The sequence below is a fragment of the Arachis ipaensis genome, chromosome B1 (genome assembly GCF_059453495.1).
Source record: "Arachis ipaensis isolate K30076 ecotype BB chromosome B1, ASM5945349v1, whole genome shotgun sequence".
In the NCBI taxonomy this organism is placed as follows: domain Eukaryota; kingdom Viridiplantae; phylum Streptophyta; class Magnoliopsida; order Fabales; family Fabaceae; genus Arachis; species Arachis ipaensis.
Window position 1 is genome coordinate 55,323,759 of NC_142436.1, and position 15,060 is coordinate 55,338,818.

General features: G+C 38.6%; 1 non-coding gene across 1 annotated transcript; it reads left to right on the forward strand.

The window, feature by feature from the left end:
* The first annotated feature begins 14,700 nt into the window (after nucleotides 1–14,700).
* Nucleotides 14,701–14,804, forward strand: LOC148576635 (small nucleolar RNA R71). The gene has a single exon (XR_015904210.1). It is a non-coding gene; the product is annotated as a small nucleolar RNA R71 (small nucleolar RNA).
* Nucleotides 14,805–15,060: the final 256 nt, after the last annotated feature.

The following is a 15,060-nucleotide window of genomic DNA, read 5'->3' on the forward strand; positions in this document are numbered from 1 at the left end:
TCCAAATTTGGAGGCAAAGTTTTGCAAACGACGCGCACGCATCGATGGGTCACCTGGGATGAAGCACGCTTACGCATGGATGGCGCTGAAGTCTGGATTAGATTTTTGCTACCCACGCGCATGCGCAGAAGACGCGCACGCGTGGGCAGCGTTCATTAAGCAAACGTAGCACTCGATAAGAGAACGCTATCAACGACACGTACGCGTGAGTATGGCACGCAAGCATGGCTGGAGCTGGAGTTGATAGTGACGTGCACGCATATGTGATGCGTACACGTCGATGAGCAGAAATGCAAAAAGACGCGCACGCTTGGGTGAATGAACGCTGCGCTCACTTTGAGAACGCAACGTTCCCTTGGAAGCTGCAAAAAAAGTGCCATTCTAATCCACTTCATAAAAGGCCGAAAAGCCCACTCCAAGTACGGGAAGCCAGAATTGGAAAGTGTATAAATAGATAGGAATTTGATTTCATTGGGGAGCTCTCTTCTTTTAATTTCGTTTTAGAATTTTAGAATTGAGATTAGATCTGAGTTTTTCCTTCTGTTTTGTTTTCTTCCTTCTGCAACTTTTACTTTTCTGTTTTGGGTCTTAGACTTCGGATTGAAGAATTCTTCTGAATTCCTTCATCATGGAGTTTTCTTTTATTTCTCCTTTGATAGTTTTATGAGTTGGACATCTGATCATAGTTTACTTTCTGTTTTTCTTTCTTCTGCAATTTCTTCTTTTCTGTTTTGTTAAGAGAGCAATTGAGATCTAAATTTTCTTTCTATTTTTGTTATTCTTCTGCAATTGTCAATTTCTCTTTTAGGATTTTAAAGTTGATCTAAGTTTTCATTTTGTTTTGATTCTTCTGCAATTTCACATTTCTGTTTTGGTACTGAAATCCTGATTTGAATTTCTTCATCTGAGAGTTCTCTAGTTTACTGCACTTTACATTTTCTAGTTCTGTTCTGATTCCCAGCACCCAAATCCCTTTATTCTTCATGCAATTTAAGTTTCCTGTCAATTTAGATTCAGCAATTTAACTTTCTTGCACTTTAAGTTTCAGTTATTTACCTTTCTTGCAATTTAAGTTTTAGCTCTTTTAATTTCTTGCACTTTAAGTTTCTGCAATTTATTTCTTCTGCAATTTAAGATTCTGCTAATTTACTTTCTGCATTTTATTTTCATGCAATTTATTGTCTGTTAATCAAAATTTCACCAAATCCATCAAATATTCGCTTAACTAAATTCATCACCATACTAAAGTTGCTCAATCCATCAATTCCTGTGGGATCGACCTCACTCATGTGAGTTATTACTACTTGATGCGACCCGGTACACTTGCCGGTGAGTTTGTATAGAATCATTTTTCCCTCATCACACTCTTATCATGAACCTTTCCTCCCAAGTAATGAGCCCTCGTATCCACCTCAATCTTCAATGCATGACACTCTTGGTGTTCTTCTTCAAGGGTAAAGAGAGATGAAAAGGGAAGTACTAGAATTCACAGTTGCCTTGACTGAGGTAGTAAATCGATTAGCTTCCCAACATCTGGGCACTCAAGAAACTCCCATGGATACATGTGGAGAATCAATAGAAGAGCGTAACATGAAGGAGACACTAGAAACTCCGGTGGACAATGAGGAACGTGATTTTGTATTAGAACAAGTAGAGGAAGCCATAATAGTTGAAGAGGAGAAAGTGGTTGAAGACTTAGGAGATGCAGAACCTCCATGGGAAACTCAAGTCATAGAACCTCCTTCCAAGACGTTTGAATTTGATGTTGAGGAGGGTGTACAACCTCTAAGGCATGTCATGGTTGAAAACTTGGAGGAGGTTGATCAAGAGATAGATTTAAGAATCAATGAATTTCTATCCACAATTGAATCCTCTCCCATTGAACTTGAAGACGAGGTTAATGTTGAAAAAGCTTGTCAAGAGGTGGAGATCATTAAAGAGGAGCACAAGGGAGTGGACCTTGCTTTGTCAAAGTGTGGGGAGGTCTCCCTTCCTAAGTCACCATCATCCTTTACACTATTCAAGTGGGTAAATCTCTTATCTCTAGGCTTTCTAATTCCACTTCAGTATGGGTTGCTTGGAACGGATGGTCAACTTAGAGCTCTTTGCGGATTGAAGAGTAAGGGAGAATTGTGTAGTGGTTAGAAACATCACTCTAGGTTCATGATGGTTACACGCTCAAGGTCTGATAACAATGGTTGGTATAGAACCAAAGTGAATGGGTCCAGGAGAATGTTTAGGTGCTTACATGAGAATTCCAAGGCTAAACCACCCAGATGGAATCATGATGATCAACTTGAAGACGGGTGTAGAAACAAGATTTGGGATCCCGGCATACAAGAGGATCAATTTTGGGAGCTCAAAGCTTGTGAAGAACTTCCTCAAGGCTTGGGGAATTTACTTGGAATCGATAGAGCTTATTGGAAGTCCAAGCGTTGGTGGAAGTTTCAAGATGAGTTCAAGCACAAGCCACCCCATGCGTACGCGTGCAACACGTGTACGCGTCTGACGTTAGGATTTTTGCCAGTAAAGAATGTCATAAAAACAGTCGCGTTGTAGATATAATCTCTAAACCGACAAAAATCCCTTCGTACAAACATATTGGTTGTCACAAGTAACAAACCCCTTTGAAATTGATAACCGAGTATTCAAACCTCGGGTCGTCTTCTCAAGGAATTGCAGGGAGGTGTTCTTATTATTGGTTATGAGTCTTGTAAATTGGGGGTTTTTAATGTATGAGATAAAAAGCAACAATAGTAAATGGCAGAGGAAATAAAATAATAGCAATAAAAATAAACTCTTGGCAAGTTATTAGAAATTGGAAGTCCAGACTCAGTTATCTTGAGTTACTAATTTCTTAACCAAAGCCAAGAATGTAGAAAGCTAAATTAAAATCACGAATATCTGGAATACCTCAGATAAAATACATTCAAAGTAGTAAAATCTAACATGGAAAAGTTCATAAGCCAATTGGGCAACATAAATCAAATACAAATAAAAGCATGAGAGTATCTGAAAGTAAAAGAGAAATAAAAAGTAAAACGAATATTAAACCTGGATCGAGAGTTACTCCTAAAACTAAGAGAAATCCTAAATCATAATCCTAAGAGAGAGGAAAGAACCTCTCTCTCTAAAAATTACATCTACTCCTAAAATTGTGAATATGAGAGCTTCCTCATGAATGGATGTATTCCCCCACTTTATAGCCTCTAATCTGTGTTTTCTGGGCCGCAAACTGGGTCAAAAACAGTCCAGAATTCGCTGGTTTCGAATTTTGCCACGCTGGTTTTTCGTCACTGCGACGCGGCCGCATGGATCACGCGGTCGCGTCACCTAGCGTCAGGGAAACTATATCATATTATATATTAAATCGAAGCCTCGAACGTTAGCTTTCCGATGCAACTAGAACCGCGTCATTTGGACCTCTGTAGCTAAAGTTATAGCCGTTTGAGTGCGAAGAGGTCAGGCTGGACAACTTAGCAATTTCTCCAACTTATTGTATTCCTTCCGCTTTTGCATACTTCCTTTCCATCCTCTGAGCCATTCTTGCCTTATAATATCTGAAAACACTTAACACACATATCAAGGCATCTAATGGTAATAAGAGAGGATTAATAATAAGCAAATATAAGATCAAAGAAGCATGTTTTCAATCAAAACACATAATTAGGAAGGAAATATAAAACCATGCAAATAGTATGAATAAGTGGGTAAAGAGTTAATAAAAACCACTCAATTGAGTACAAGATAAACCATAAAATAGTGGTTTATCATCCTTCCCACACTTAAACACTAGCATGTCCTCATGCTAAGCTCAAGAGAAACTATAAAGATGAAGAGGAATGGTAGGATGTATGAAATGCATCCTATAAATGCAACTACATGCTAAGATGTTTCTTCCTACTTGGTTAAAAATAAATAAGTTCTCCCAGATAAAAATAATTCAAATTCCACTAATTCAAAAAAAAGACAAGTAAACTTGTAAGAAGATAGCTCATGAAAGCAGGGAACATAGAATTTAAGCGTTGAACCCTCACTGGAAGTATATATCACTCTAATCTCTCTAGTGTCTAGGGTCAATCACTCTACTCTTCTCTAATCATGCTTTCTAAACCTTGTTCTTTATCTAACCAATCAACAAATATTTAGCATTCCAATGCAAACATCATGAGGTCTTTTCCAAGGTTGTAATGGGGCTAAGGTGAAAGTAAGGGTATATATAAGGCTAAGTGAGCTAGTAAAGTGAATCCTTGAGTAGTCTAAGATCTCACCTAACATGTACATACTCTATAAAAATTTTAAAATCATACCTAGCTACCCATAATTCCCACTTTTGTATGATTCCCATACTCACGTACCAAATTTTTCTTTTTAATTTATCACATGTGCATTGATTTTTTTCATTAACTTAACATTGGGGTAATTTTGTTCCTTATTTATTTTATATATATATATTTTTTCTTTTTCTCTTTTTTTTTTTTTTTGAATCATAAAAGCAAACATAACTTATCAATGCACATGGATTCTTCATTTTTTTTCTATTTTGGTTTTTCATGAGTAGGTTCCCAAATTCCCAATATTCAAATAAATTAAATACATTCCATTATTAACCAATGTTCCCATACTTAGTTGATGCACAATTTCTATCTTAAGCTAACCAAAGATTCACTTGGGATTTTTAATTTGTTTTTCTGGTTAAGGCTAGTAATGTGGTTATAGAACAAGAGGAGATTAAAAGCTCAAGGGGCTAACAAAGGTGATGTAAAAGGTAGGCTTATTTGGGATAAGTGAGTTAATAACAAATAATGGCCTCAATCATATGCAAGCATGTAAATATACTAAATAATGGACATATAGAATGGAACAAAGCAAAGATTGTAATTATAGAGAAGAAAACACACAGGAATAAAAATTTATGGTTAAATAATGTAACCATATAAATAAGCTCAAAATCTCACAGGTTGTGTGTTCTTTAGCTCAAAAACCATGTTCCAAATACAACTTCAAACAAGTTTTAACATAAAATTTTTTCAATTTAAATTAGTGAAATTTTTTCAAAGATAGGGTCTTAAAAGAATTTTATTACTTTAACCAAGTAGTAACTAAATGCATAAAATCAAACAAATATGCAAATGCAACAATGAACTAACAAATAAAATAAAATATTGGTGTTGAAACAGAAGGTACTAACCCATGGAGATCGGTATCGACCTCCCCATACTTAAAGATTACACCGTCCTCGGTGCATGCGAAGATGTGCAAGTGGATGGGTTGCTTCAACTGATGCTCTTCTCATCAAGGAATGTGCGTAGGAACTTGTTTGTCTCTCCCATTAAGAAGCTTTTCCTTTCCCTTTGTGGTGGCCATCCTGAAAGAAGAGGGAAAAGAAAAAGTAACCCAAAAAAGATAGAAAATAAATAAATAAAATGTGGGTGTTAATGCCAGATAATAAGGGTCTCAATTACATGGTAGCTACAACATGCAAGTGAGAAAACAATAGAAGTACATGGCAGATCAAGAGTGCAAAAATTTGCAACAATGGGAGGAGAGAGTGGGTAATGAAAGACAATGTAAGTTCGTGGCAATGCAAATGAAGTGCAAGTATTATAAAAGAATGGCATTGGCAGATAATTAATATCATCCCACGGTGTAAAACAAGTTATTAAGCACCAAAGTAATTCAAGAAAAGATGTAACAGTTGAATAAGAACTTTTGAACACCAAAATTAATAAATTTAAAAAAATAAAAATATGCAATGAATGAAAGTATGCAAATAAATTAAATAAAATAGAATGGGAGTGAGAGAAAATAAGAGAGGAAGAAGAAAGAAATAAGAAAAGATAAGAGAATAAGGATTCGGAGAAGAAAAGATAAGAAAATTGGCACTAATCTGGATAGGTTGTGCGACGCTGGCGACGCGGTCGCGTGGGTGACGCGGTCGCTGATGCACATAAACTAGTTATGCTACGATTTAGGAAATTGCACGATCGGCAAAATTCCTTCCGGCAAGTGCACCGGTTATCGTCAAGTAAAAACTCACAATAGAGTGAGGTCGAATCCCACAAGGATTGGTTGAGTGAGCAATTCGGATTAGAAGCGTGTTCTAGTTGAGCGGAATCAAGATTGAGATGAGTAGTGCGGAATGTAAAATTGGCGGGAAAAGTAAATGACAAGAAATTGAAATGGCGGAATCTTAAATTGCATGAATTAAAGGGCAGAAACTAAATTGCTGAAATTAAAAGGGAATGGGGGTGATTGCATGAATTGAGTAGCAGAATGTAAAGAGAAAGTGGAAATCAGAAATGGGAAATTCATTGGGTTATAGGAGATATTGAGATCTCCGAATCAAAACATGTTTATCTCTTCCTCAACCAATGCGTTCATTGAATTTTTGCTTGGCAATCTTATATGATTGGATCCCAATCCCTTGGCTCACCAATTCTCTCTAAAAACAAACAAATTCCCAATCCCTTGGTTTAAATGTTCATAAGAAGAGATGATGCTTGATCACTGATTATACCACACAATTTCATGAACCACAATTTGGTAGGATTACATGTCACAATATCCATCCAAACCCCAATCCAATTCACTGTGAGAAAGCTTCTCTAGCATGAATCCTCCATTCCTTTCCCAAGGCTCCGAAGGATTCCAAGTATGGGTAGTTTCTTTCCCAAGACAACTACCCAATGGAATTAGATCGAGAAGCTTTCTAACAAAATTCAAGAGAAAAGATTGAAGAAGAAGATAAACTATTATTGATTCATTGAATTACAATAGAGCTCCCTAACCCAATGAAAGGGGGTTTAGTGAATCATAGCTCTGAATTCAATTACAAAGAAAAGGAAAACTAGCTAAAAAGTGAAAGTCCAAGTCCTTTCTAACTTAACTTCTATCCTATTTATACACTTTCTATATTGAGCTTCAGTTGTGCTTCTTGGGCTTTGAGGCCTCTCCTTGCTTTCCTTTTGCCTTGGGTTTATGATCCATAATCTTGATGAGGTTGTTGATCCAAATCCTGTAACATTTATTGAGTCAACTTAGTGATAATCAAATAATGACACATGACTCAATAAATTGAGATTTCAAACTCATCAATCCTTCAGGCCCAATCCCATAAACCATGATATTCAATTGGGTTTCATACTAGAGTAAGTTTAAGTTATTGTTTGTGCTCAAAGAGTAACTTAAACCGCAAGATTATTGGCCCAGAAACCTTTTTCCAAGAGTGGCGTTTAAGTTGCAGTTTAAGCTTAAACTGCAGCTTAAACGCCAGATACTTCCAGTGAGGCCTTTTGTAGGAGCACGTTTAAGCTTCAGTTTAAGGTTAAACTGAAGCTTAAACGTGGAAATGGAAGAAGGTAGCCCTGGAGAGTCATGGAGTCGAACACGTTTAAGCTTCAGTTTAAGGTTAAACTGAAGCTTAAACGTGGAAATAGGAAGGGCAGCCCTGGAGGTCGAACACGTTTAACCTCCAGTTTAAGGTTAAACTGGAGGTTAAACGTGGAAAAGGGTGGAGGCATACTGGAGGTCGAACACGTTTAACCTCCAGTTTGAGGTCAAACTGGAGGTTAAACGTGGAAGCTTAGAATGGTAGCCCTGGAGGTGTCGAACACGTTTAACCTCCAGTTTGAGGTCAAACTGGAGGTTAAACGTGGAAATGGAGAGAGCAACCCTGGAGGGGAAAAGCTGTCGAACACGTTTAAGCTCCAGTTTGAGGTCAAACTGGAGCTTAAACGTGGAATGGCTCCCTGGTACTCTTCCTTCTTCTGGCGTTTAACCTCCAGTTTGAGGTCAAACTGGAGGTTAAACGTGGAACTCCTCCCTGAGTGGCATTATCATTCTGGCGTTTAACCTCCAGTTTGAGGTCAAACTGGAGGTTAAACGTGGAATGCTTCTTTAGTGAGGCTTTTCATTCTGGCGTTTAACCTCCAGTTTAAGGTCAAACTGGAGGTTAAACTTCAATTCCAGCATTTCTTATCCTTTATGATTTTGGCGTTTAAGCTCCAGTTTAGGCTTAAACTGGAACTTAAACTCCACATGTGATATTCAAGCTTCCTTTATTGATTTTGTTGCTTCCTTGCTTAGCCTCTTCTTCCCTGAAATCATCCAAACAATTGCATCAAAGTCTTGCAAAATTTCATGAGAAATCTCCCATTCATAGCATTTAAGTATTATAACTAAAACTCATGGAATATGCATCAAAATCATATTGTTTGGATGGTTCATTGCTTTGTTCTTCATTTAACCATTTTTGGATACTTTAAGCTCAAGAAAATGCATAAAACAACTAAAACTAACAGAAAAATGCTAGTGAAACTAGCCTATGATGCCTTGGCATCACAACACCAAACTTAATACTTGCTTGTCCCTAAGCAAGTCCTGAGTTATTTGAGAAGAAAGTATGAAACAGAAAGCAATTACATTGGCTATATTAGCAAGCATTTGAAGTTCATCAGAAGGGTTTTATGCAGAAAGTTGCAGCATCACTTTTTCATACTTATCAGGTAGGATTATCACTTTTTCATTGCATCCATCAAACATTGCTATGGCCTCTTGTTATTCTTATGTCTTTGGCACTTTTCTCTTCTTTGTTTTCTTTTCTTTTTTCTTAGAGCTCCTTTGCTCCTTGTTTGCTTAGTGTCATGTGTTGCACAAGCCTTTGGCATTTTCTTTTTCTTATCAGTGCACTACACATATCCACTTTAGGCATTTTAGTTCACATTTCTTCTTGAGACATTGGTGCCCAGCACCTCTTTGTGTGACTAAATGTTTTGTATTTAGGTTGCTCTTGATAATGGACTTTTGGTTGATAATCCCGGGTTAGTTAACCCAAGTTACCAAGTGTTGAAACACTCCTCAGAACCTATTCATCCAAGCATATCCTTAATACATAAACACCACAGGCATTTGTCTCAGAAGTTCAAACCATTGGTACCTAGCTTATTTTCTCAATTTTTTTTTCTTTTTGGTTGCCCTTTGGCTTTTTCTTCTTCTTTTTCTTTCTTTTTCATGGCCAAAGACATTTATTCATCAAGATCCATAGACAATTTTCACTTTCTACATAAAAAATGATAATTCTACACTCTAATTCCAGTGATCTGACTAAACAATCAAGCATGCATACCACCACTTAATTCTACTTGATTTGTCACTAATTTAGCCAAGTTACTTTTGTTCAAACTTTTCTTTTATTTTTGGAAACAGAACAAGCATGGCACGCACTTGTTTAAGAAGGTGAAGTTATATCCAAACATCCAGGCATTCACTTTATTCAAAGCAATTAACAAACACACATACTAAAAAAAAAACTCCACATTCCAGAAAGATTCAACATTTACAGTTTAAACCAGAACACGCATGCTTTTGTTTGTCCTTTTTAAAGAATTATCAAGGAACAATACCACCTTGTGAAATTCCTTGTTTTCTCTTTGTTGTCAGGAAACAATTTGATTTCTCCTTCTCCTCCTAAATGTTGCTTCATGCTTTAAGATTCTTGTTTCCTTTCCTGCAAAGAGTAATGAAGTTGCTTGCTTCTCAAGCACTTGAGTGGTTAGCTCAACTATGTGTGGGTAAGTATTGGATTCTTAGGTTGGTGTGTGAACACCAAACTTAGTCTCCCACTTACTTCTCTGTTCTTTGAATCCTTGAGTTATCTTGGAATGATGTTGCTACTAAGGGTTTTAAGCATTTCTGTGACTGCTTAGAATAGTTGTTCCTTTCATATAATTCAAAGGTTGTTGTGTTCAGTTGATCTTCATGGTGGAACACCAAACTTAGAGTCACACATTCCCCTTTGAATTATTGATCCATGAATTCATTGTTTGGTGTGAAACACCAAACTTAATTCTTTGCAATGCACAGAAACTACTTCACCCTTTTTATTGAAACAAATAAAAGAAACAGCAGCAAGGTATTACCTCAGGTTGGGTTGCCTCCCAACAAGCGCTTCTTTAACGTCATTAGCTTGACGGTCAGCTTCCTCAGTTGAGGTGATATTTAACTTTGTCCTTCTCCTCCACATCTCCCAAGTAATGTTTGAGTCTTTGACCGTTAACAATGAAGGTTCGTTGTGACTTTTCTTCCATGATTTCTACTTGTCCATAATTGGAGACCTTGGTGACAAGGAATGGTCCAGACCACCTTGATTTTAGCTTCCCTGGAAATAGCTTCAGCCTAGAATTGTAGAGCAATACTTTTTGCCCTTCTTCAAATTTCCTTGGGGCTATGTTGCTGTCATGCTTCTTCTTTGCTCTTTCTTTGTAAATTTTGGCATTCTCATAAGCTTCCACTCTGAATTCTTCCAACTCTTGAATTTGTAACATCCTTCTTTCTCCAGCGGCTTTGTTGTCCAAGTTCAGAAGTTTCAAGGCCCAGTATGCCTTGTGCTCCAACTCCAGTGGCAGATGGCAAGCTTTTCCATATACTAGTTGGTAAGGAGACATTCCAATTGGTGTTTTGAAAGCTGTCCTATATGCCCATAGAGCATCATCTAGCTTAATCGACCAGTCCTTCCTTGAAGTTCCCACAGTCTTTTCCAGGATCCTTTTGAGTTCTCTGTTAGATATTTCGGCTTGCCCACTTGTCTGTGGATGGTATGGTGTGGCTACCCTGTGTTTGACTCCATATTTTAGAAGCAATGCCTCTAATGGTTTGTTGCAGAAGTGGCTTCCTCCATCACTGATGATTGCTCTTGGAACCCCAAAACGGCAAAAAATGTGTTTTCTGAGGAAGTTCATGACTACCTTATTATCATTGGTTGGAGTTGCTATTGCTTCAACCCATTTGGAGACATAGTCTACTGCCACAAGAATGTAATTATTTGAGTATGAGGAGGGAAATGGTCCCATGAAATCTATCCCCCATACATCAAACAATTCAAGTTCCAGAATGAATTGTTGTGGCATTTCATTTCTTCTTGGCAGGTTCCCAGCTTTCTGGCATTCATGGCAGTGCTTCACTAATTCTTTTGCATCTTTGAAGATAGTGGGCCAATAAAAACCACACTGCAACACCTTAGCTGCTGTTCTTTCTCCTGCAAAGTGCCCTCCATAAGTGGAGCCATGGCAGTCCCATAAAACTTCCCTTCCTTCTTCCTCGGATATGCATCTTCTGAGTATGCCATCGGAACATTTTTTGAACAAGTATGGTTCGTCCCAGATGAAGTATTTGGCATCATTTACCAATTTCTTCCTTTGATGTTTGTTAAATTCCAAAGGTAAACTCCCAGTGGCCTTGAAGTTTGCTATGTCTGCAAACCAGGGTGCTTTGTGAATTACCATGAAGTGTTCATCAGGAAAGCACTCATTTATATGTGTGCTTTGTGTGCTTCCTTCTTCACATGGTATCCTTGATAAATGATCTGCTACCTTGTTCTCTACACCCTTCTTGTCTTTGATTTCAATGTCAAATTCCTGCAACAAAAGAACCCATCTAATAAGTCTTGGTTTAGATTCTTGTTTAGCAAGTAAATATTTTAAGGCTGAATGATCAGTGAAGACAATGACTTTAGATCCAATGAGATAAGATCTAAATTTGTCAAATGCAAAGACTATTGCCAAGAGTTCTTTTTCAGTGGTTGTGTAATTCCTTTGGTTAGCATTCAAGACTTTACTGGCATAATAAATCACATGTACCAAATTGTCTTTCCTTTGTCCTAACACTGCCCCAATAGCAAGGTCTGATGCATCACACATCAGTTCAAAAGGTAAGTTCCAATCAGGTGGGGCAATGATAGGTGCAGAGGAAAGTTTTTGCTTCAAAAGTTCATAGGCTAGCATGCAATTTTTATCAAATACAAAGGGTGTATCAGAGACAAGCAAGTTACTCAAAGGTTTGGCTATTTTAGAAAAGTCTCTAATAAACCTTCTGTAAAAACCAGCGTGTCCCAAAAAACTCCTAACTGCCTTGACATTACTTGGTGGAGGTAGTTTTTCAATGATTTCCACCTTAGCTCTGTCCACCTCCATGCCTCTATTAGAGATTTTGTGGCCAAGGACTATTCCTTCTGTGACCATGAAATGACACTTTTCCCAGTTTAATACTAGGTTAGTCTCTTGGCACCTCTTAAGCACCAAGGCAAGGTGGTGTAGGCAGCTGGGAAAAGAATCCCCAAACACAGAAAAATCGTCCATGAAGACCTCAATAAATTTTTCAATCATGTCTAAAAAGATGGACAGCATGCATCTTTGGAAAGTGGCAGGTGCATTGCACAATCCAAAGGGCATGCGTCTATAAGCAAAAACTCCATATGGACAAACAAATGATGTTTTCTCTTGATCACTCGGATCAACTACTATTTGGTTGTATCCTGAATATCCATCCAAGAAGCAATAGTAAGCATGTCCGGCAAGCCTTTCAAGCATCTGATCCATGAATGGGAGTGGGAAATGATCCTTTCTGGTGGCTTCATTGAGCTTCCTGTAGTCTATGCACATCCTCCACCCAGTAACGGTTCTTGTGGGTATGAGTTCGTTCTTCTCATTTGGTACCACAGTTATGCCACCTTTCTTGGGAACTACATGGATGGGACTAACCCATGGGCTATCAGAAATGGGGTAGATTACCCCTGCCTGCCATAACTTCCTGACTTCCTTTTGTACCACTTCTTTCATGACGGGATTCAATCTTCTCTGAGCTTGAATGGAGGGTCTAGCATCCTCTTCTAACAAGATTTTATGCATGCATATGGATGAACTTATCCCCTTCAAATCAGCTAGGGTCCATCCAATGGCATCTTGATGAGTTTGCAGCACCTTGATCAATTCTTCTTCCTGTTCTTGGCTCAAGGCAGAGCTAATGATAACAGGGTGACTCTCATCACTACCCAAGTATGCATACTTGAGATTAGGGGGCAATGCTTTGAGCTCAGGTTTTGGTGCTTCCTTTTCTTCTTTCACTCTCTCTGGCATGCTTAGCATGGTTGTGTCAGCACCCTTGATATCACTAACTTCAATATCCTTGGTGAACTCCTCCTCTGCCACTTCCTTTATTGTTTCCTCAAAAGTTTCTTGTACTGCAATGTCCACTACATCAACCCTCATGCATTCCCTTAGTGATTCTGATGGATAGCTCATTGCCTTGAATACATTAAACACCAATTTCTCATCATGTAGTCTAAGAGTGAGTTCACCCTTTTGTACATCTATGATGGCTCCAGCAGTAGCTAGGAAGGGTCTTCCCAGAATTATTGAAGCTTTGGCTTCTTCCTCCATGTCTAACACCACAAAATCAGCAGGAAATATAAATTCTCCCACTTTCACCAACAAATCCTCAACTATCCCATGAGGGAATTTAAAAGTTCGATCTGCCAATTGGAGGGCCATTCTTGTTGGTTTGGCTTCCTCAATCTTCATTCTTCTCATCATTGTTAGCGACATCAAATTGATGCTGGCCCCTAAGTCACACAAGGCCTTCTCCACCATGACTTCTCCTATGATGCAGGGGATTTGGAAACTGCCTGGGTCCTTCAATTTCTGAGGCAATTTGTGCTGAATGATGGCACTGCATTCTTCAGTTAACAACACAGTTTCCTCATTTCTCCAGCTTCTCTTCTTGGTCATTAATTCTTTTAAGAATTTTGCATAGAGTGGCATTTGCTCTATTGCCTCAGCAAAGGGAATGTTGATTTGAAGCTTCTTGAAAATCTCCAAGAACCTGGAGAATTGGCCATCCTTTTCACTTTTCATCAAACGTTGAGGATAAGGTGCTTTAGGTGTGTAAGGCTTCAGGACCTCTTTTTCCCTTTCTTTTGTTGCAAACGGTGTAAAAGATTGTCCTTGTTCTTTGTCTTTCACATTTTCCTTTGCTTCATCCTCTGTGGTTTCCCTTGAGATCTCCTTTAGATTCTTTCCACTTCTGAGGGTTATGGCCTTACATTCTTCCCTTGCAATAGCCTTGGCAGCATGAGAACCGCTTGTCCCAGGGGCTTGCTTAGTCAAATACAAAATTTGATTTTCTAGCTTCTGGATGGCCGCTCCTTGGTTTTGCAAGTTAGAATTTACTTCTTCCTTAAAAGCTTTCAATTCAATTATGTCTTGGCTCATGGTTGCAAGCATTCCTTCTATCCGGTTTAATTGATCTTGAAATTGTTGGTTCGGATTAGGTTGGGTATGTTGATTATTTTGGCCATGATATGATGATTGGGGGTAAGTGTTTTGTGTGGCTTGGTATGATCTTTGGTTGGAGTTTTGGTATGTGGAATTGTTATGTTGGTTGTGGTTGTAAGGTTTGTGGTTTTGTGGTTGGGTTTATTGGTTTCCCCACCCAAAGTTTGGGTGGTTTCTCCAGCCTGGGTTGTAAGTGTTGGAATGTGGATCATATGATTGCCTTTGTTGGTTTCCCACATAGTTGGCCTCATCCCAATCACCTCCTTCAATGCTTACTTCCTCTTGATCTTGTGTGTGTATTGCAGCCACTTGCTTTGTTTCTAATTGCCTGGTAAGCTCTGCTAGTTGCTTGGCAAACACCTTGTTTTGGGCTAGAATTGTATCAACATGGTTCAGCTCCATGACTCCCTTAGTGTTGTGCCTCTCTGATGCATAGTAGTACTCATTCTCAGCCACTGTCTCGATCACTTCAATGGCTTCTTCCACAGTCTTTTTCCTGTTCAATGAACCTCCTGATGAATGGTCTACAGCCTTCCTTGATTCATAAGAGAGCCCATCATAAAAGATGTGCAATTGCACCCAATCATGGAACATGTTTGGTGGGCATTTCCTTGTCAAGTCCTTGAATCTCTCCCATGCCTCGTAGAGAGTTTCACCATCTTGTTGTCTAAAAGTCTGAACCTCAGATCGAAGCCTATTGACCTTTTGTGGAGGGTAGAAACGTGCCAGAAACTTGCTTTCCACCTCATCCCATGTTGTTAGACTCCCCCTTGGGAATGATTCCAGCCACTTAGCTGCTTTGTCCCTAAGTGAAAATGGGAACAAAAGCAGTTTATAGGCATCTTCCTGGACTCCATTGGACTTCACAGTGTCACAAATTCTCAGAAATTTTGTGAGATGTTGGTTTGGGTCTTCATTAGCACTTCCTCCAAAGGAACAATGATTCTCCACT